The following is a 22,097-nucleotide window of genomic DNA, read 5'->3' on the forward strand; positions in this document are numbered from 1 at the left end:
AGGCAAATACGTATATTTCCCCAGAAACATTCATTTGTATATCACCCGATTGATGGGATAGTGGATACAAATATTGTCAAGAAGTTCATGGACTGAATTTCTGTCGACCTTCTAAAAGTTAATTCTTTTGATTTTTTTAAGATTTCTTTTTTATATCCATTATGTTTTCATGATTTACCATGTACTTAAAAAACATAGAAAGGGTAAAATGGAACATTACAAGAAGGAAAAATCAAGCATTTCAATGATGCATTTTGGAGTTGAGACTGTTGACGATAAAAATTAATTTTACATTATGAGATTCGCAGACTATCCATGGACAGACTCGGTTAGTATATTATTTTGAAAAAAATTTCATTACACCTATAACACTAATTAAAATACATATTAGATTTTCATAAAATGTATATACTTTCAAACATATGTATTTTTAACTATTCTTTCATTAGACGTATCTATGTTGTGCTAAAAATACATGTATACTTTAGTAATATACATGTGAGGTATTCAATTACATCACATACTGTCGCATTTACTTTTTTCTTACATTGTATGCATATAAGTGTAGTTTAAAAATGAAATTATACATACATAAATCTGAGACATTAATATAAAAATTTCATATGTATTTTATCTTACATACACATGTAAATTTAGTATACAATTTGTAGACACTAAAATTTTGTGAACTCTACAAAAAGAGTTCAATTTTAATTATGGAGAAAATCGAGAGAAGAATCCACAAAATCATGGGATATTAATAAAGCGATCATCCTATGTTCGAGAAATATGCCACTAACGGCCCTCGAATTATGGAGAAAATCAAGAGAAGAATCAAGGAAGGAACAGATTTGTAACCTCGTTTATCAATAAAATTTTAGTTTCTTCATATTTTTATTTGTGGTTGAAGTTTATTTTCCATGAATTTAAATTATGTTGGAAACACAATTTTTTTGAAAGTTCTAAATTTTGTGGTATTAATTACTACAGCAAATTGATGTTTGCTTCTACTACTTGAGGAAGAAGTCGAAGTACGAGCCGCACAACTCTTACAAATACGGGCCAAACAAACTTAGAAATATAGCACAGTAGATTGCAACTTCATGAATATAATTAGAATTTTGATGGAAGTATATTGTGTGGATAATCCAAACCTTAATGTTGGAGGACACGAGGCACATCTTAACGAATACATCAATGGGTTCCATATGCATGTTACAGGCCATGGCATACAGTTGAAGACATTTATATTCCAGTCAATATAAAGAAAAAACATCATTGGATTCTCGCGATGTTATCCTTCTCAAAGAGGTGCATATTCTTATATGATTCATTTGAATTCAGTGGTCACTATGCGGCTGTTCTTGCTGAGATAAAGAAACTAGCAACGATTATCTCATTGTGTCTCCAAGCTTGTGATTTCTACGTTAAGAAAGGAATTGATCTTCAAAACCATCTAAGATACAAAGATAAAAACTCCTCAGATATGTTTGATTTGTTATTTGAAGATAATCTGTCTCAACAACCGAGTAAAAGCTTGTAAGTATTTTAATATACATATACCAAAATTGTAAGTTTGTACAAAATATATTTTACTTATTATTCAATTTTTTTTCTATTTTTGTAGGGACTGTGGACTGCATACTGTTACTTATGCAAAGTGCCTTTCTTATGGTGATAAGGTTCCTTCGATTGAGTTCAATCTCAACGAACTCCGTAGAAGATATGATGCACTATTGTGGGACTATGGTATTCTAAAATAAGAAGCGAATGCTCACAGTGATTTCAAAGCATCCTTGAGGCCTTTTAGGCAAAGCAGAATAACTAGTATCACTAAAGTTTTAAATGTATGATGGCTGATGGATTTCTTAAATTGGATAGTTAACAAACTGGTGTATGAATATAGTTTTATATGTTTTTATATTTTTGAATTGTTTTAGATACACTTATTTTGAACTGCATATTGCAGTATGTGTTTTATTGTGGTGTTCAGTATTGAGATTTAACTCTAAAATACATATGCATTTTTTCATTTTGCTTTTTCAAATTTATATGCAGTGTTTTGAATGCATAAAAATACATTTATGGTAAAAATACATATGCGTTAAAAATAAATATTAGTTAAAAATACATATCAGTTAAAAATACATATACAGTGTTACAAAAATAAATATTTGATAAAAATACATAAATATATTGCTGAAAATACACGTGAGTTGTAACTTCAAAATACATAGTTTTCAGATGTTGCACATATATACAAATACGGTATGCAGATTTATCAATGTTCATGTATCGAATGTCTTAACACAAAAAAAATTGAGTTTATTCTATCTAAAAATGCAGAAGAATGCTTTAAGAAATAATTTAGATTACAAATATATGTGCACTGATCACATTTTGATATAAAAATACATATGCATTACACACAATATGTATTTTTTAATGCAAAATGTCACATGTATGAAATCATTGCTCAATTAATATGAAACTAATTTTGAGTTGTTGAGATTTTAATGCAAAATATGACATCTGAACTATTTTGAGATTTAATATATTTCAGATATCATTTTGATTTACACAGTGATAAATATACATATGACTGTTAAGAATAAATATGAGTAAAAAATACATATTCAGTGTTAAAAATACATTTGAATTACGAAAACATAGTGTTTAAACTATAATTTAGTTGAAACTTCAAAATGAAAACATAGTGTTCAGATTTTGCGATATATAGAAATACAGTATTCAGATGTAACAATGTTAATATATCAAATTAGGCATAAATGTATTAACACAAAAAAATGAGTTCATTCTTATTAAAACTGTAGATGAATACTTTAAGAAATAAAACAGAAAAACAAATGTTCTATTTACGATATTTCCTATAAGAATGCCTATTGTGACCCTTAGCTTCACAAGCACTGCATGAGTTGGTGCTCTTCTTTCCAAACATATCCCTACCCGATTTTCTCTGATCCTTCTTTGCAGGTCTTTCTAGAGGGCGTTTGTACTTCAGAGGCAATACAATTTCACCAAGTATGCCATCTGAAATTATCCAGTCATCTTTGTGTGGTAAAGGATAGATTAGAACATCATATATCTTCAACACAGTTTTAGGCTTATACAAATCACAACAGTATGACCCCTTCTGAAAATTCTTTCTATCCAACACCTCACAAGCATGTGCACATGATATCTTATCGAGTTGAAATTCATTACATTAGCATGTTCTTTCTTTAAGACAAACAATGAAGTGCTTTTGTTTGTCGTTCACTGTGTACACATATTTTGTTGCTGGAACAACCTGATATTAAAAAGATGAAAAAGAAATGAGTAAATGCACTGATACAAAAAAGATGAAAATGATATTTTTTGATATGCTGTAACCACACAAGAAATTGTATTTTTGCTACATAAAAATACATTTACATATGTATTTAATACGAACAAATTCCAAAAATATTATTATTTTTTTATGCAGAATTTTTTTATTTTTTTATAGGCATTACTGCATATGAAGTTTTATAATTCTGAAATAAAAATATTTATGCAGAATAAATACTAAAATACATATGCAATGTTAAGTTTTTTCAATACTAAAATGCATATGCAGTGTTAAGTTTTTCCAATACTAAAATGCATATGCAGTGTTAAGTTTTTTCAATATTAAAATGTTAAGTTTTTTCAATAATAAAATACATATGAAGTTTTTCTGATTCTGCAATAAAAATGCATATGCTGAATAAATATTAAAATACATGTGTATTTATTGATATTTACATATGCAGTGTTAAATATTTCCAATACTAAAATACATATGCAGTACAGATAATATGATTTTCAATAGATTAACATTTTCTGTCATATATGTTTTCATTAATATAGAACTTAATTCAAGTAATCCAATACATATGTTTTCATAAGTATAAATGCCACAAATATAAAAGATCATATGATAACGCTCAAACTACACCTCTCTTACGAGAATGTAAGTGATCGTTGTCAATATATAACCCAACTAGGTTGGGGTCGAATCCCACAAGGAAAATGATGTGAATTTGAGTTATCTGCGGGTTAATCAACTGATAGTTAGCAGTTTCCTGTGAATGGGGGAGGTAGCAAATAATTACCTCTCAATTCAGTGTTTGAAATCAATATGATAAAGAAAACCAGAGTTATGTTCACTATGGGTGTTGGGATTTAACAGACGCTACTAACGGTTCAAGATTCTTGTGGTAGGTAGGAACAACAAACTATCCTTGTCAAAGTTATGTCTAAATGTTTCTCAACCTATTTAGACATTTAACCACCAAATTCTCTCGAACTTAGGGAATTTATATTTCATAACAGGATGTTATATCAAGTTAATTAATCTTGTTACAACATTAATTATTAAATGGAAGTTTGATGCTTCCAAGTCCCTGTTGATAATTCACTTCTTACTAGGTTGATTTCTTATCTCAAGCAAATCAACAGTAAGAAAGGTCTATTGTTTGCAACCAATAGTCAGAATATAAAATGTTGGAATTAACAAGAAGTTTCTATCACCGTTAGAATCTTGAACACTTAGTTACGTTACAAACCCAAACCCATAGATCCCACAACTCGGGTTAAAGGAATTTAGCTACTCATAATAAAATAAGCAAGACAACAAGTTGAATTAATACTTTGATAGATGATCTTACAACAATATTAATAGCAACAAGTGTTTGTCAGATTTGATCCGGTAGAAAATCCCAAAAACAATGCTAATAATCTCTCCAAAAATAATTGTCTTGTTAAAATCAGAAAACTAGAGAGAAAAATGCTCAAAACATCAGTTCCAAGATGATTAGAAAACCCTAACATATGCTTTAAATACTTCAGCCTAATTATGAAAACAAAATCATAGATCACAGTATTTTCTCAGACAGGTGACGATGTGTGTGACGGCTTATCAAGAACCTGATGGCTTATCAATAGCCTAACGGCTTATCTGGAATATCGTCAGCTCCTCTTCACTTTTGATAATCCCTGCCTTTGGTTGACGATGAGTCTTAATGGCTTATCATACATGTGATGACTTATCAAAAATGTCGTCACTTCTTCACTTCAAACTTCATTTCCTGCCTAAGCCTAACGACGAGCCTGACAGCTTATCATACTTCTGACGGTCTATCAAAGATATCGTTACTAATTCCAGATGAAGTCCATTCTCTGTCTAAGCCTGATGGCAACTCTGATAGCTTATCACAAGGCTGACGACTTATCAGACAAGTCGTCAGCTATACTTCCTTCTTTACTTTCTCAGAAATCAACTCTTTTACTCTCATTATTGCTGATTCTCTTGTATCTCGACTTTTAATGCAATATCAAAGAGAAAACAATCAAAAACGATAAAAGTTGCTTAAGACTTTGCAATTATTCTCAGTTAAAAGCCTCAAATGTGTTAGCATCTGCTCATACATCATCATATCGTCATACGAGTGCTCAAAGACTCATTCTCTTTGAGTGTGTCATTAAATTTCTCGATGAGTGTGGTGAATGTATATGAGGCCTCCTTCCTATTTTCTCAATTTTATTTTTCAAAAAGCAATCGAACTTCTTCTAGAAAATCATAAATTGGCAGTTCTCTAGATGATACAAGCACTCCATTTATTGACTTAGCAATGTTTGAGGTCAAAGTTCATTCTCAGTGAATTGTTGCATAGGACCTAGCCCACTTTTCGTAATCAGACAATTCCAAATATTTCTTTACTCTAATATCAACTGCCTCAACCTTTTCCATTAACATGTGGAATTCTGACTTTGAATATGCTTTAGCCATTGTATAAAAGATTTTCGATAATGTATCATGTGACTTTCTGTAAAGCTTTTTCACATTCCCCTATAGATGTCACATACATGCATAATGCGGAACATCTTTGTACACATCACCAATAGCCTTTATGATGCTTGAATTCTGATCAGAGACAACACACATGTTTTGTCTTTCCCCGTACACTTTCTTTAGATTTTCAAAAAACCAAGTCCAAGAGACATCATTTTCAGAAACAATCACACCATATGCTAAATGGAATATATGCCCTTCATTTATAAACATAATTAGCGCAGTCTGATATAAATACATATAGTAACTTCATATGTATATATTATAACTACTGATCAATTAAACTGTATATTTTATGAAAGAAATAGTACCAATTATCTATAATAAAATATAAACGCACATCACAACTAAACATTATCAATTTTGCATGTTTCATTCAACAAACTTTGAATATATATGTAAGTTTAAACAGATATGTATATATCAAATAGAGATTTGTATTTCATAGCGATATGCAGAAATACATATAAAAACACAACCAGTTATACAATGTAATAAAATGATATGAACCTGCTCCATCCATCGTACATGTTGTTACAAATGCGCTAGTATACATTTCTCTCAGATGACTAGCATCAACAAATACTACAGGTCTACAATGACCGAATCCTTTAATGAATGCACGTAGAGTGATAAATATATACAAGAACTCATTCTCATCCGCCTTCTTCATTCTTATATGTGATTTAGGATAGGTATTATTCAAAACATATAAGTAGGATGGTAATTTTTTGTAAGATGCTAACGGCTTACCCCTCAACTCTTCTAACACACTTTTCTTGGCCCTCCAACATAAAGTGTATGTTAAATCCATACCAAACTCTTTCTTCATGTCATTTTTTATTTCGGCCGCACTATATTTTCATTGTGGTTTTTTAATTTTTGTTTAACCATACCACCGATCAACATACTAGTAGCATGCACCTTTGGATAGATCTTGTCCTTCATCGGGCAAGTATGTTGAGGTATGAATTCTCTTATTCTAAACATTCCAGATTCTCCCATTCTGGATGCACGCATTAAAAAATCGCAGTTCCGTGATTTGCAAATCAATGTATAGTTGCATCCAACATAATTATATACTATCAAAATACATATCCAAACTCATTTTTAAACATGATCTAACTGATATAGAATGTACGTACCATTTCTTACTTGACCTTTCACTTCACGTTTGAAATTTCTCTCTTATTCTATAATCCTTCATCACTGACTTTAAATTTTTTTCGTCAAGTAAACCTGGTCTTCCTCAATATGTTTATGATGTGGGTCTGAGATAATCACCTTAACAGTATCCATCTCAAATACATCTAATGATTGTGTATCTTCAAAAACCATCAAAGCTCCTTCATTAGTTGTATTTATCATTGTTTGTAAGATGTTATAGTTTGTAACGCCCCAAAAATCTGTCTCATGACGTCACACGGTGCTTAGGACCACAAGTGGTCCCAAGATAACCCTTATATGAACGTAACTCATGAGAAACTGATTAAGATGTATAATTCTGAACAAATAAGAGGAAGATGACTCTTTTCTAAATTTGACCAATGCAAAACTGAATTCAGACAATTACAACTCTGCTTTTACAACAAAACTGAAATAAAATACATAACTTCATTGACTGTCTATGAAGCCTCTACTATACTAACTATAAATGGTTGGGAAGCTACTCCAACTATCGCTAATCAGTACATATGAATAAGAAAATAAACAATATAAATGAATTTAACTGAAGTCCCCGAAGTAGTAGGACTCATCATCTTGCTGGCTGGAATCTACAACTGCCTGAATCTGAATGTGCATACTAAGTCTTGTACCTACATTATGAGACAATGTAGCACATAGACATATATGTGGATAGGTACTTTGAGGATGCACTAAGTATATGGGGGTGCAGTGCATAAGTAAAACATATCTCATGATCATCATTTATAAAACAATGCATGCTGAATGTAAATGACTCACATAGATGAAGTAATAGGAAATCTAAATATCATAAGTCATGAAGAGTAAAGAATATAATAGAAAACTCATGAGTCATCACACTTAGTTCTGTAATCTGTAGTTATATCCCCTTCTCAAATCATATAGACTAAGTGGTAAAGAGCTTAACTCTGTATTGGAAGTTAAGATTGTAACTTTGGAACTAAAATCTCAAGTAAAACAATATCTGAATAAGCTCGTGAGCCTTTACACTTAGTATCTAAATCTTTAGGGAAATTACTTTTTAAACTTTTCTTTACTGTAGAAAGAAAGAACTTATTTGTAGGGGAAAATACTTTGATCTTAGGGGGATACTTTCAAAAGCTTTTCTTAACTAGTAGGGAAAATACTCAAAATCTATTTATTTACTTTTACTAGCAGGGAAAAATACTTTTTAAGGGAAAAATACTTTAAGAAACTACTCTGAAAATCTTACTATTAGGAAGGTTCTCTTAGCCGACATAAACCACGCGAGCTACATGGAGTCCAACGTTTTGTCCTCCTAAGATAGAAACCTCACATTGGGGAGAGGCGTCATACCCTTGCAAGGGAGTATAACCTCAACTCAGTGATCACTATCTCGGCCTCGGGCACATAAATCTCAAGCCTACAATGACACGTAGCTCTGGGGTATGAAACCGTAGTAACTTACCCAACTCGGTGCTAAATACTACTCCCTTTTAATTAGCTACGCTCATCTCATGGAGATCCATATTTAATAATCTCGTGGTTTATAATGAAACCAACTACAAAATTTGTAATCTCATTCAGTGAAGTGTATTTCAAAGCTACTATGACCATCACGGTAAAAACTTTCTCAATAATCTCAAAATACTCAAATCATGGGTGTTTATAGCACCAAAGTTCTTAAAAATTACAATCTCAAGTAGGGCTTAGTGACCTATAATTCAATATCAAGTTAAGATGTATCAAAATTCATACTCGATATCATAAAGATTCATAAATCATATAGAAATCAAAAAAATTTCAGCAATATGCATTATAATCTCAACATACTCATGTACTTCAATTTCTAAAACATTGAAACCATCGTAATCTCAAGAAATAATAACATAGGGTATAAACTCATACTTCAATTTCATAAGAAAACATGTAAAATCATATATCTTTGTAATTATAATAGCTTTGGGGCACAAGGACGAAAGGAGTGTCCTTGTTCAAACCCCACATACCTTATTTGACTCAATTCGATAGAACAAGATGACTTTTGAAGCCTTGAGAGTGTTCTTGGAGTCTTTTCTTGAAGCTTCTTGAATGGGGATAATTTGATCCTTGAGTTTCTTGAAGAAGGATTAGGATCTTGCTCTTGAGGGTTAATGTAATACCCCGAAAAATTTTTCGTTGAAATTTTGTGCGTAAACGTGTTGGGTTCTATCTTCTAGAATGAATTAGAAATTTTTTGTAACACCCCACATTTTACATGTACTAGTAATGTTCACATAAAATGACATACGACTTGATTTAATTACTACCAAAATTTTTCAAGTGTTCAAGTGTTAGATTGGGGCACTATATGGAAGTCTATTTAGAGACTGTGGCCTTAAACGAAAAAAAAAAAAAAACATTGACATGCTTATGGAACTTAGGGAGCTAGCAGGTGAGTCACCTGTGTGCTTAGCTTAAAAATTATATATACATGAGGGAGAAGAATTCATTCATAAGTGAACTCACTTGAAGTCTAGACGTTAGTAAAAAGAAAGGGGAACGAAGACAAGGCTTAACGCCGAAACTTTCCAAGTCTTGTGACAAACGAAGCCCAAGTTAGGGAGGCTATTAAAGACAATGGTTTAACATTATATTGGGCCAAGATGTTCAGCCCAAGATTTTTATATAATAGGACCAACTACATTCATTCACTACTAACAAAATTGAGCCCAAACAAAGTGCAAGAAAGAGTAAGGAAATGGGCCACTAAAGCCCATTGATTTAGAGATCCAAAAGGCCCAAGTGAAAGGGGAAAATTAGTCATTGACCAACTTGATTTAATCAGCTACAAATATTAGGAGAAAGTCGGTCTAAAGTCTCCTTAAAAAGGCACCAAAACCGAGCTCTAGGTTAACCAAAGAAAAGACCAAAAAAATTTCAGAATTTCTCTCTAAGTTTCTCTTGGTATTTCTTCACCTTGGAAGGCAACCAAAGGCTACTTTTTGAGTTCTTGAATTATACCTACACCTTGGGATTTAAGGTATGTAAAAATAACCATATACTTGATATGAATTTTCCATGGAAAACAAGATAAGTTGGCTGGTTCACTGTGCAGGAATTTCTGGACAGCTTGTGTCCTGAAAGTTGTTGTTTGGTTTTCTTGGCTTTGGAACGATTTTTACCCTGATTTTTCACTTTAATATGATGTAAAGTTGATGTTATTGACATGTTATAGTGTGTATATGGTTGCCAAGGTTGCTGGACTGTTTTGCTAGTTCTTTGGAAACAAGTATCCTTATATGATCTTATGTGCTTCCAAACTGGTATTGGACTGTTTTGTTGAGGGGGATGTTGTTTCACGTTTCCCCTACGTTTTGAGCTATTTTATGACTATGTTAAGGTTTATTTGATGTATATATATGTTGGGAGCATCTGGTTCAAAGTTGGGACAAGTATGAATTGTTAACGACGAAATGTAGGGAGACGACGAGATGTTGTGCTTCTTAGTTGAGCGTTTTGTAAAATGGTTATGTGTTGTAGTTATGGACTGTTTCCAGCATGTTATAGAACTAATATAGGCTGTATAAATCATGTATATGATAATCTATGCTGGTTGAATACAGTTAGAATTGAGAAAGTCGGAATAACACCATTGAGTTGATGGTTATACGTTTGTTGCCAAAGTGTTGTGTCTTGTGAGATTGGGCTGTCCAGATGCATTGATTAGCTGCTAATACTAGCTTTAAAACATGATATTGTAGATAAATAGTTGGAAGAAAAGAAGTCATTTCGACGTAAAAACAAGTTGATATGTCGAGGTATGTAAGGCTATTCGATCTCTTATTATTTGGCATGGAATCCAAAGTCTTCATTGGCACATAGAGATCTTTACAAACTTTGACATAACCACTCCACTCTTTAACATGTACTTGTGTGTCCAGATTCGAGCATTGTCACTGCTGCATACATACATTGGGTACCATGACATATGAGTCTTCTTTTTAGCTAAATAAAGTTCATACGTTGTTTATGTCCTACATGTTTCACTAATTGTACAACCCACTCTTTTCATTATGATATGATGTTACATGGACACATACTTGTCATTTGTCATGCTTATAGTCTTATAGCTCAAATGTTACGACCACCAAAGATTCATCTCAAAAGTAATAAGAAGATATATGTATACAGTTGCTTCTGTTGGGTGGTATCCCAGGGGTGAAAGAATCACCTAGCATGGGTCAATCCCAGTATTACAGGGGGTATCCCAGGGGTGAAAGGAAAGCCTAGCATAGGTCGATCCTGATATAGAATTACCACTGATCAGCTGGTCATTTGTATTACATGCTGTGCACAGATTATTCAAGTAATAAGAGTAAAGTAACATAATTGTTATAAGATACATGACTCCACAATATTCATAAAGGTGGTCTTTTACCCTACAGCGGTACATGGTTTCATTTGAGTTTTTATCTCATATATAGTACATGTTGCCTTACATATTCAGTACATTATTTCGTACTGACGTCCCTCTTGGGGGACCTGCATTCCATGCTGCAGGTACAGAAGCTAATAAACCTCCCTAGTAAGAGTACAGGATATCAACCGCAGTCACTGAGCTCCAGGTTGCTTCGGGGCTTTGAGTCTTATCATATCTTTTTGCATTGTATAGTATCTTATCATGAGGCGGGGCCTGTCCCGACCCTTATAAGATAACGTTTCTTGTCTAGAGGCTTTGTAGACTACGTAAAGTATAGTATGGTCATGTATCGTACCGTAGACAGTGTGGCTCCAACGGCCTAGTCATATAATATCTTTTGGCTTGCTAGTCCTATTTATCTTTTGAGGGCATGTTTAGTATGAAAGTAACTTATAATGTTCATAGGTAATGTATCGCTACAGGTTGGTTCTCCCGAGCCTTACCGGCAACGGGTGCCAGTCCGCCTTAATAGGATTTGGGGCGTGACATTTTTCGTATAGAATGTCTTAGATTATGACCCACCGTTACGTAGAGTATCGAATAAGCTTTCCAACGATATGTGGATCATCCAAAACGGACACCCAAGCGACGAGTTATGAACATTCCGATCGAACTGTGAAGAGTAGTGAACAGTAAAACGTGCAGGAAAAAGTACTGAGGCCTGGCGTATTTTTGCTCCAATTTTAAACAATCATAACTCCTTGTACATAATGATCTAGGTGATCTACTATATATCAATGGAAAGCCCTGCGAGTCCTCTTTCCAATGAAATTCGTTTCATCCAATTTGTCTATCAGAGCAAATAGTTATGGTCGATCTACTTCAGCCTATCAAAAGCGAATTTTTGGGTCAACTTCAAACAATCATAACTCCTCGTACACAATGATATGGGTGAGATACTATATATCAACAGAAAGATATGAGAGTCTTATTTTTAAGGAAACTGGTTTCATCCAATTTGGATATCGGAGTAAAACGTCATGGTTGATCTACTTCAGACTATCAAAACAGTCCACCAAAGGACAGATTCGGGATTTTTTTTTTATTTTTAGGGGAGTTTTGGTCATTCCCCTTCACCCAAAATCCATCCAAACCCTATATTAAAGCCTATTAGAAGCATTATATGTTATAATTCATCAAATTCCCTCAAAAAGAAAATCCTAAGCTCCTACATCCAACTTTAAGAACCTCCAAAGTTCACCATTAATTCTGCAAATTTATTCAAGATTCCAAGTTCCTAGTTCAAGAACTCCAAGAACCGTCATTCAAAGGCACGATTAACATCTCAAACATGAGTATCGATCTAAAGTTCATGATTCAAGGTATGTGGGGTTTTTCAACAAGAACTCTCTTTCGTTCTTGTGCCCAAAAGTAATTTTCTTTACAAAGGCATGATTTTTATTTGATTTTTACGAATTTGAAGCATGAACCCATATCTTATGACGATTATTATGAAATCTTGATGTTTATGATTTTGAAAGATAAATTTACATGTTTAGAGATATAAAGCATGAATCTTGAACGATATTTATCATGATTTTGATATTTGGGTTGTGAATCCCCATTGAAAATTGTGTTTTTTTGGGAAAGTGTGTGTTGTAAGCACGTTGATGTTGAATATTTGAGATATTTTGAATGATTTGACCTTTTGGTCTTAATGGTGTTGTTTTGAACTTGAGTGTGAAAGAAATCCACAACGTGGTTGATTTTGATAGATGGAAAGCATGATGGCTCCCAATATATATTTATATATTACTGAAATTGTTTTGTTATGGATTGTCTTTGAAATGATCTGAGCTAAGTTCGGGAGAAATCTTTAGCACCGAGTGGGAGGTATAAAGCGACCTTACTTCCCTAGAACTACGTGCCCCCGTAGGAGTGAGCCTGAGGCTGATTTATATAGTGATCACTAGTTTGTGTGGATTTGATATCGATAGTCCTACTCCGATGGCAAGGATAGGACGGCTCTCCCCAACGTGGGTTGTACGTTGGACTCCATGTAGCTCACATGGTTTATGTCGGTTATAGGATCTCCCAGTGTGTGTGTATTTCCTTGTGTCTATGGTGAATGGTGAAGTGATTTGAAAGTGGAATTGTGAAAGTTATTCTTTCAAAAGATTTAAATGATATTTACATTATGAGAATTGATATTCTTGATGAACTGAAAGTGATTGACAAATTATATGATGACTCACATGTGTTATTGTACTTATTTTATCCTCTCATGATTATGATGATTTTCTTGGAGCTATGTGATTCTTTCATACATCCTGCATATTTCTTATAAATATTTATGATGATGATGTTTATACAACTGCATACACCCCCATATACTCGGTTTCTTTCCATGGTACTGACCCACATTTTCGGATGTGGGCTGCATTTTCTCGGAATGTAGGTTCAGGTGCTCAGTTTCAGGTTTGACAGTGATTCTTCTGGCACGCTGTTCTACATCCTCTATTGTGGTGAGTCCTCATATTTCGAGGACGTGATGTCTGATGTTGGTTTCACAGAATAGTTTACATTTGATAACTGAGTATGAGTCAGTTGGGGCATGTCTCAATGGCTCGCTGGTTTTGTTGATTTTCTTAGAGGCTTGTCAGACTAGTATAGATGTTGGAAGTTGACTAATAAGTCGTATTTTGTTATCTTTCTGAAATTCTGTTATTCTTGGATGATGACTACTTTGTTTATATTTGAGGGTTATTTTATGGAAACCTCGTTGATTTGTGTTGAACTGAATTAAAATGGCTCAAAGGGTTAGCTTGGGGCTACTCATAGCCTCAAGCACCGTGTGACGCTCCGGGACCCATATTTTGGGGCGTTATAGTTAATCTTGCAAGAAACCCTAACTTTTGATGCTAGAGGAGAATATGACGTTTGTGCTTTGATCTAAAGTATTTAGATGTTAAGAAGGGTGGAAAAAGACCCAAAATCCTTTTTTAAAAAGGCTTAAAATTGCTAAACGGACATTCGTGACTGTTTGGGCGATGAACCGTCGCACTGGGGACGGACCGTCCCTTCAACCCGTCACTTTTTGGCCAGAAAACAGGCTTATTGCCTTAGTTGCAATGGTCCATCACAGGCGCGACGGTCCGTCGGCCTTACCGTCGCAATTTGACAGTTCAAATAGCTTGCTGTAAAACGGCCATAATATTTTACTCAGTTATTGGATTTTGGTGAAATTGGTATCGTTGGAAATATAATTCAATTATCTATCTGTTAGTGGGTCATGAGAAAAAAAATTCTTTGTAGAATGGGAGATATGATCATTTGAAGTTGACTATGGCAATATCCTTCTCAAGAATTCAATCGATAGGGGATGTTTTGATTCGTCTAATAGCTAGGACGTATTTGAGGCCTTAATATACATAAAACTTGATAATAAAACTACCAAATCACTAAGATTTATTTCTCATAAGCTTGAAGCATGGTTCTACTATCGGTTGGAATTCTCGGGGTATTACAAGTTGGTTCTTCTTTCAACAACACATATAGATGAACTTGCAAAGTTGCTCCCTACAACTTTATTCAAAATGCTCACATATAAAGGAAGACCATCCAAGTCTTATAGCAATTTTTTCTGCAAAATAAACACCTTTTAACCCATATCATTATGTATTTCTATCTGCACTGCATTACCAGTGATTTGATATTCCACTAGAATACGTTTGCTGGTTAAGTTCATATGTAAGTGAGATGTCAAAACATCGTGCAACTCAACGAATGTTGCTGTTGTGCTCAACAGTATAGCATCTGTGACGTATTCTTCATAGTTTTTTTTCATATATCCACCTTCCAGAGTGATTCACAAGAACTGGTATGCTTCCCATTTTTGAATGAATTAACCAAAAATAAACAGATATACAATCGAAAATACTTATTCAACCAACAACTTATACAGCCAACAACTACAATCGAAAATACTTATTCAAAAATAGATATACTCTCAAATTCCATCAAATAAATCTCTGATCAACAATAAATACAACCAAGTACAAAAACTCCTTCATCAAACACAACAAAAACATATATAACAAATCTATTCATAAATACAGTTGTACACTCAATTTTCGACAAACAAAACTGCAAAAAAACAAAATTTGGTCAGCTTTAAAAAATGGAATTTGATTGTATTTTGTTCTAGATGTTCAAATTACTATTGCATTAAACATATCTCGAATTTTTTTTCGAAATATTCATAAACTATTAATAGAGAAGAAGCACTGAAGATCAATACAAAAAATTTCAGCAAATCAGCACAATTAGCTTAATAAAAAATACAATCAAAATAACAAAAAGTGCTTCGAAATTAACCTAAAATAAAAAAAAATTGATTTCATACCTTCAACAACAGTGAAGGATGAATTTAGAACCAATAGGTGAATTGGGAAATATTACCCAGGGAGAATGTAATGTTGCTTGTTGAAATAAACAAAACCAATTTTTTAAATTGAAATTGATCAGCAAAAGAATCTTGTTCAATTGTAACAAATTGAAGATTCAACAATATTTGTTTTTTTTTTTGGAATAATCACGTTCTAAAATTATTTTTTGAATTTTGAATATGATTGTTAGCAAATAACGAAAAAAGCATTAGTAATGAGGGTTTAATGGAATTATAATCATCACAGTTAATTAAAGGTAATTTTACCATATATAGTTGAGCTATTTAAGGGCAGTAAAAAGCATATGTATTTGTATTTTTATAGCAACAATTTGCAAAAATACAAAATACAACTTGTTATATTATGTAATTATAAAACTGTTGCTATGAAACTCATAATTAAGGGGATAAGTATGTTATTTCTGAATTTTGTCCTATATTTTACTCTTGGGTTACTTTTGAGCCCAGTTAGCATTTAGGAACAGTTTTTAGTCCAATTTGTAATAAATGGCCCTTGACTCATAAATAGCAGGGACTCTCTTCATTTTATACTAAGATGATTTTGAATGTGATACACTTGCGAATAATTTTAAGCTTGTTGGAAGCTTATTGATTTGTTAAGAAACTTAGGTTACGAGTGGATTAATTCTACTCGGAATCTTTGTTAGAGAATTAGTCCTTGTAGTTGAATTACGTTTGAGGGCCTCAATTTAATATATTGTAGTTTGCCTACGTTCCTTCTTTTACGTCATTTTGTCTATGCTTTACATCTTTGTTTCACTGTGTGTTGTATCTTTGTATTTAGTGTTTTTCCTTTATTTTCGTTTTCGTTTTCATCTTCGTAGATTTCATTTCGTATCGGGACAGATATAATAGTGTTATGATTTAGATCGTTTTTCGTTTTGTGTGATTGTTTCTCGATCGAATTGGTTTAATTTTTCATTAAAAAATTACTAATTAATTATGTTAATTTACTAAATCTATAAATCAAATCAAATCAACATAAAATTAATTTTGATTTTAATAGGCAATGGTAGATGTGCAAATGTGGTTAAAGAAGCGGCGGTAGAGACACAGGCATTTGTGAACATTGTAATTGTACACAATAGCTAGGTTAGCCGAGCTACATGCACTTTTTCTTTTATCTTATGATTTTTTGTCGCGTGATCATGAGGTCACCAGGGCCTTCTTAATAAAATTAGTGGTCTAAAGTCAAACTTAAATAAGAAGCCTTAAATATATAAATATACATACAAAATAATATTATAATAATTTTGAGTTTTTTTTTTTTGTTGTTGTTGTATATTGACCTTTAGCTTCAAATATAGTATGATCATAAATAAAAGATTTATTCTAGTTAATAAGATGATGGTCATTTGTTTGCAATATATTAACTTGAATGTTATTTCTAAAATATTATTTATTAATGTGAAATTTAAGTTGTTTAATTCAAAATTTTAAAATATTTCTTGTAAAAATTAGATAGCTTTGTCTTTTTGTATTTTTTTAGAGAGAAGTTTTAAAGAACCCCGTGAACTTGTAAGACTTTATTTAGTGAACACCTAAACTACTGGTTGTCTTAAGCCCATTCCCCCTCCCCCTCCCCCTCCTCGGCCCTGAACTTGTTATTTCAATACATTGTGTATCTCCTCGTAGTCCAAAGAACACAATTGTGTAAACACGCATGTATATGATGAAATTTTGGCCTGTGTATATGTCCATAAGGATAAATAATATAAGATCCTTTTTCATATTTATTCTATATAAAAAAAAGCACTCACTTTCAATCCCTAAAAACTTTTACATAAGCTTTTAGTGAAGAATAATGGTGAAATTTTTGAGTTTTTTCTTCGCTCCAAAATAGAGAAAAGTTGAAGCTTTGAGGAAATATTTATTTTTCGGATTGAATTTTCTTCGATTAAGTAGGTTATTATCTTAAAAAAAATGTGTTTTTCTTTGTGTTAAAATATGAGGTTTTTTTTTTTCGTTTAGTGTTTCGTACTAGATTTCAATAACTGTTTCGATTAAGGATTTGATTTAAAGCATATAAATCATATTGAAAGAAAATTATTTTGCGAAATTTTGAAAGTGATGGAGGAGAAGGGAGAGTTAATACGAAGAAAAGAGAGAGATAAGGGCCTTGAAACTATCAAAAAATAAAATAAAAAGGGTGATTTTTTAATTTTTACTCTTGGAATAAAATGATGTGGTAAATATTTTCGTTCCTTGCGCACCTTATTGTGTTTGTACTCAGTTTTTGTGTCAGGTGGACCACGAGAGGGGACTCGACATATTAAAATAACAAGTTTCGGGAGGTTTATAAGACAGCCAATAGTTTAGGTGTGCAACAAATAAAACCTTACAAGTTTAAGAGGTAATTAAAACTTCTCTATGTTTTTCTTACGATAATATTTTTAATTGTATTTCACGATCTTCATTATTATTTTAAGTGAAGTAAAAATCATAAAATTTACTCAATCTTTTTTAGGCCTCAAAATTTTGAGGGCCTAAAGTGAAGCTTTACTACCTTTGGAGGTCACAAATTTAAATAGAAAAATAGTCTTTCCATATATATAAGGTAAAATTGCATATAATAGATTTTTATAGTTTTAACTTTTTTCAGTACTCCATGCATGACATCTTTAACGCATTGGACTACAGACTATTTAAAATAGACTAATAGTTATTTTTCATTCTATTTTTACGTTAAAATACATTACAGCATTACATGGATTAAATTTGTTTCTCTTTAAATTGAGTCCTTGAAAGGGAGATTTAGTGTGATGTGATTAGAAGATTACAAATTTAGTTTTGAAAATAGCTTCTTGTAAAAATACAGGGTGAGATTGCATATAATAGATTTTAATAATTGAATTTTTCATCGAATTTCGTGCATGATTTAAAGTTTTAATGCACGGACTGATATGTCTGTACACATTGAAATTTTGTGGATTCTACAAAAAGAGTTCAAATTTGGTTAGAGTTCTTGGGAGCTACTTTATCCTAAATCTAGCTTGATGACTACTCAATCTAAACCCTAAATTATGTCTATATAAAGGGGGCAAATATCATCTCCAGTATGCAAATATCCTTTAAAGAGGCATCTTCAGTATCCACAAATTCACCGATCTTCTCACAAAGAGATCATTCATAAAGATCAAAATCCTTTCTTCTTGATAATCAAATACATCAAGAAAATCCACAAAATAAATTCATGGGATATTCATAAAGATCAAAATCCTTTCTTCTTGATAATCAAATACATCAAGAAAATCCACAAAATAAATTCATGGGATATTCATAAAGATCAAAATCCGTTCTTCTTGATAATCAAATATATCAAGAAAATCCACAAAACCTCCTTTCATGGAGATCAAATCCAAATACTCCTACGTTCGAGAAATACGCCACTAACGGTCCTCAAATTACAAAGAAATTCATATCAAATTCTATGTTCGAGAATAAGCCACTAACAACCCTCGAATTACGGAGAAAATCAAGAGAGAAGAAGGGAGGAACAAGTTTAACAAGAAGCAAGAGAGAGCTCGTGGATCAAAGCAGCAGATTTCTCTACAAATTCAAGAACAAGCTCAAGATTTCAAGATCAAGACCGCAAGATTTCAAGATCAAGACCGCAAGATTCAAGAATAAGCTCCCAAGCCCTTGGATTCAAGATCAAATCCGTCAAGTTCAAGTTAAAGTTCAAGATCAAGCTCGAAACCCTTGAATTTATAATTAAAAAGGCGAATCAGAGGAATCATAGAGATTGTAACACTCACTTATTGAAATTAATAAATCAATTGTTGCAGTATTTTTCTTGTCTCAGTTATTTATTTTCGGTTTCGAGAATTTTATTGTCAAACAATGTCATTGATATTTTTGTAGGGGTGGAGAAGGCAAAGCCAAAGGAGTTCGAAAAGCATAAGATTTATCATTTTTTGTTATTTTATTTTTATTATTAACACATATTTTTTGAAATATTTAAGTTATTATATCTAAAAAAAATAAAATGATCTAGTATAATTATTATTTTATTTATTATTTTTTGTGTCAAATTAATACTACAACAATAACAACAAACTCAATGTATCCCCACAAATTGGGTCTGAATGTATCAAATTTATACTAAATAAATAAAATTAATGAAGTATTGGATATTGCAAGGATCACGTAATTTCTTTGATCGAGTGTAATGCATTTTTCACTTCCATTATTAATAACTCACTTTTTCTTTTACTTGTTACATTTCATTCACAAGAGCTAATTTAACTTATTTTCTGAATTAAATTTAATTAATTTAATATTTTAAATTTAAATATTTAAAAAATCATAAAAAAGTTATTATGAATGTGATAAAAATATACATAACAATATAACTAAAATTTATATAATTTAATTTTAAAATTAAATGTGACAAATAAAACAGAGTGGATAACAAATGTTGCATAGGGACCTCCATAAGGTGAGTGAATCCAATTTGGAGGCCCTTTTGATAGCGATGGATGTCAATTTGAAGAGGGTGTCGGTGATGTTTTTGTTAGCTCCATCATTCACCATATTCAATTTCTTTTCTTTTTTAAAAAATAATAATTTATTACTAACTTAAAAAATTTATCGTTTTAAATTAAGTAAAAAAAATTATTGTTTAATTATATAATTTATTTGTCGCTAAATCATACTTCCTCCGTTTCATAATAAGTGAATTGTTGGAGTATTTTTTATGTTTCAAAATAAGTGAAGGGTTTATAATTCAAGGCAGATGTTGGAAATTTTTTTCAAATTTATCCTCCATTAAATGTACATTGGGAGTGATGTATCATGTGTCTTTGCTTTTTGAAGAGGCTACAAATAGAAAAACATGATAAATTTATGTCTTTGTTTTTTTTTTCTTAATATGCGTGTCAAAATCCAACAATTAATTTATTGTGGAATGGAGAGAGTATTTGTTTCAACTGACAAATAAACACTTTAATTTTGAGTACGCTTTAACTTATAAAATGATCATTTAAACATTCTGAAAATATACATGTCATGTCAATATTGGATGTTCATAAAATACAATAAAAACTAATTAAAGTATTTAATTAATAATTGAAATAAAGTTTAGATGTCTAAATAATCCATTCTAAAATCTCACAAAATTGACTACAAGGTTAGATGCAAGTTAGATAGCGGGGGGAAGGGGAGAAAAAGGAAAAGTTAGATGCAAGTCCTTTCGGTTAAAAAGTCTACTACTGCTACTACTAATTAGTAATTATGAAATGGTAAAATTATGGTTCCCTCTCGTGGTCATCGATAAATGGAAAAAAAAAAAAAATTCGAGTTTGTCCAAAAGTGATGGGCCATCCAATCAATGGGGCCTTATTATTATTATTTTTTAAAAAATAACATAAATATATATATCTTTTAACTTGTCATATTTACACAAGTGTTATAAAATCTCAATTAATTATGTATCTTTATTAAATATATTCAAAAGCTAATTATGTATTTGACATATCCAAAAATTAAAAAAAATATATTGAAAGTTAATTATGTGCCTTTATAATAGAAAAAATGTATCTTCGTTGAATATATTGAGAGATAATTATATATTTTATTAAATTTAAAATTAAAATTTTTAATAATTATAATAAAATATTAAAATTTTCTATAATTAATCTTCAAAGTGTCGAAATTTTATTGTTTGGCGTTTTTTTAAACTTGATTCAACATCCCTAAGGGTCTCTGAAAATCTCTTCCTTGTTTCCTCACTCTCACTCCGCTCAGTTGAACTCCACGTTAAAAAATCACACACCTTACCCACAACCCATGACAAACTAGAAGTTATCAAGTTTCAAATATAATTATCTGATTTTTTATATAAAATGAATAAAATAACAAAAATGAATTATGAAGTAGGTATCATCTTCGTTTCATATTATGTGACATATTTTAAATTTATACGAGATTTAAGAGAAAAAAAACTTTTGAAATTGTGATTTAAAATAATTCTTGAATATTTATATGATTGTAAATCATTTCACTAAAAATAAATACAAAAGTTTAAAATATTTTTTTTTAAGTATAAAAAAAATTATATTATTTTTTAAACGGGCTAATAAGAAAAGTGTTTCAAATGGAATGGAGGTACTATTATATTCCCATGTTCACCTTTTACTCGTCATTCTTTCAATTTTTGAGGTCAATCTTAATCAATATTTTAA

The sequence above is a fragment of the Capsicum annuum genome, chromosome 5 (assembly GCF_002878395.1).
Source record: "Capsicum annuum cultivar UCD-10X-F1 chromosome 5, UCD10Xv1.1, whole genome shotgun sequence".
Lineage (NCBI taxonomy): Eukaryota > Viridiplantae > Streptophyta > Magnoliopsida > Solanales > Solanaceae > Capsicum > Capsicum annuum.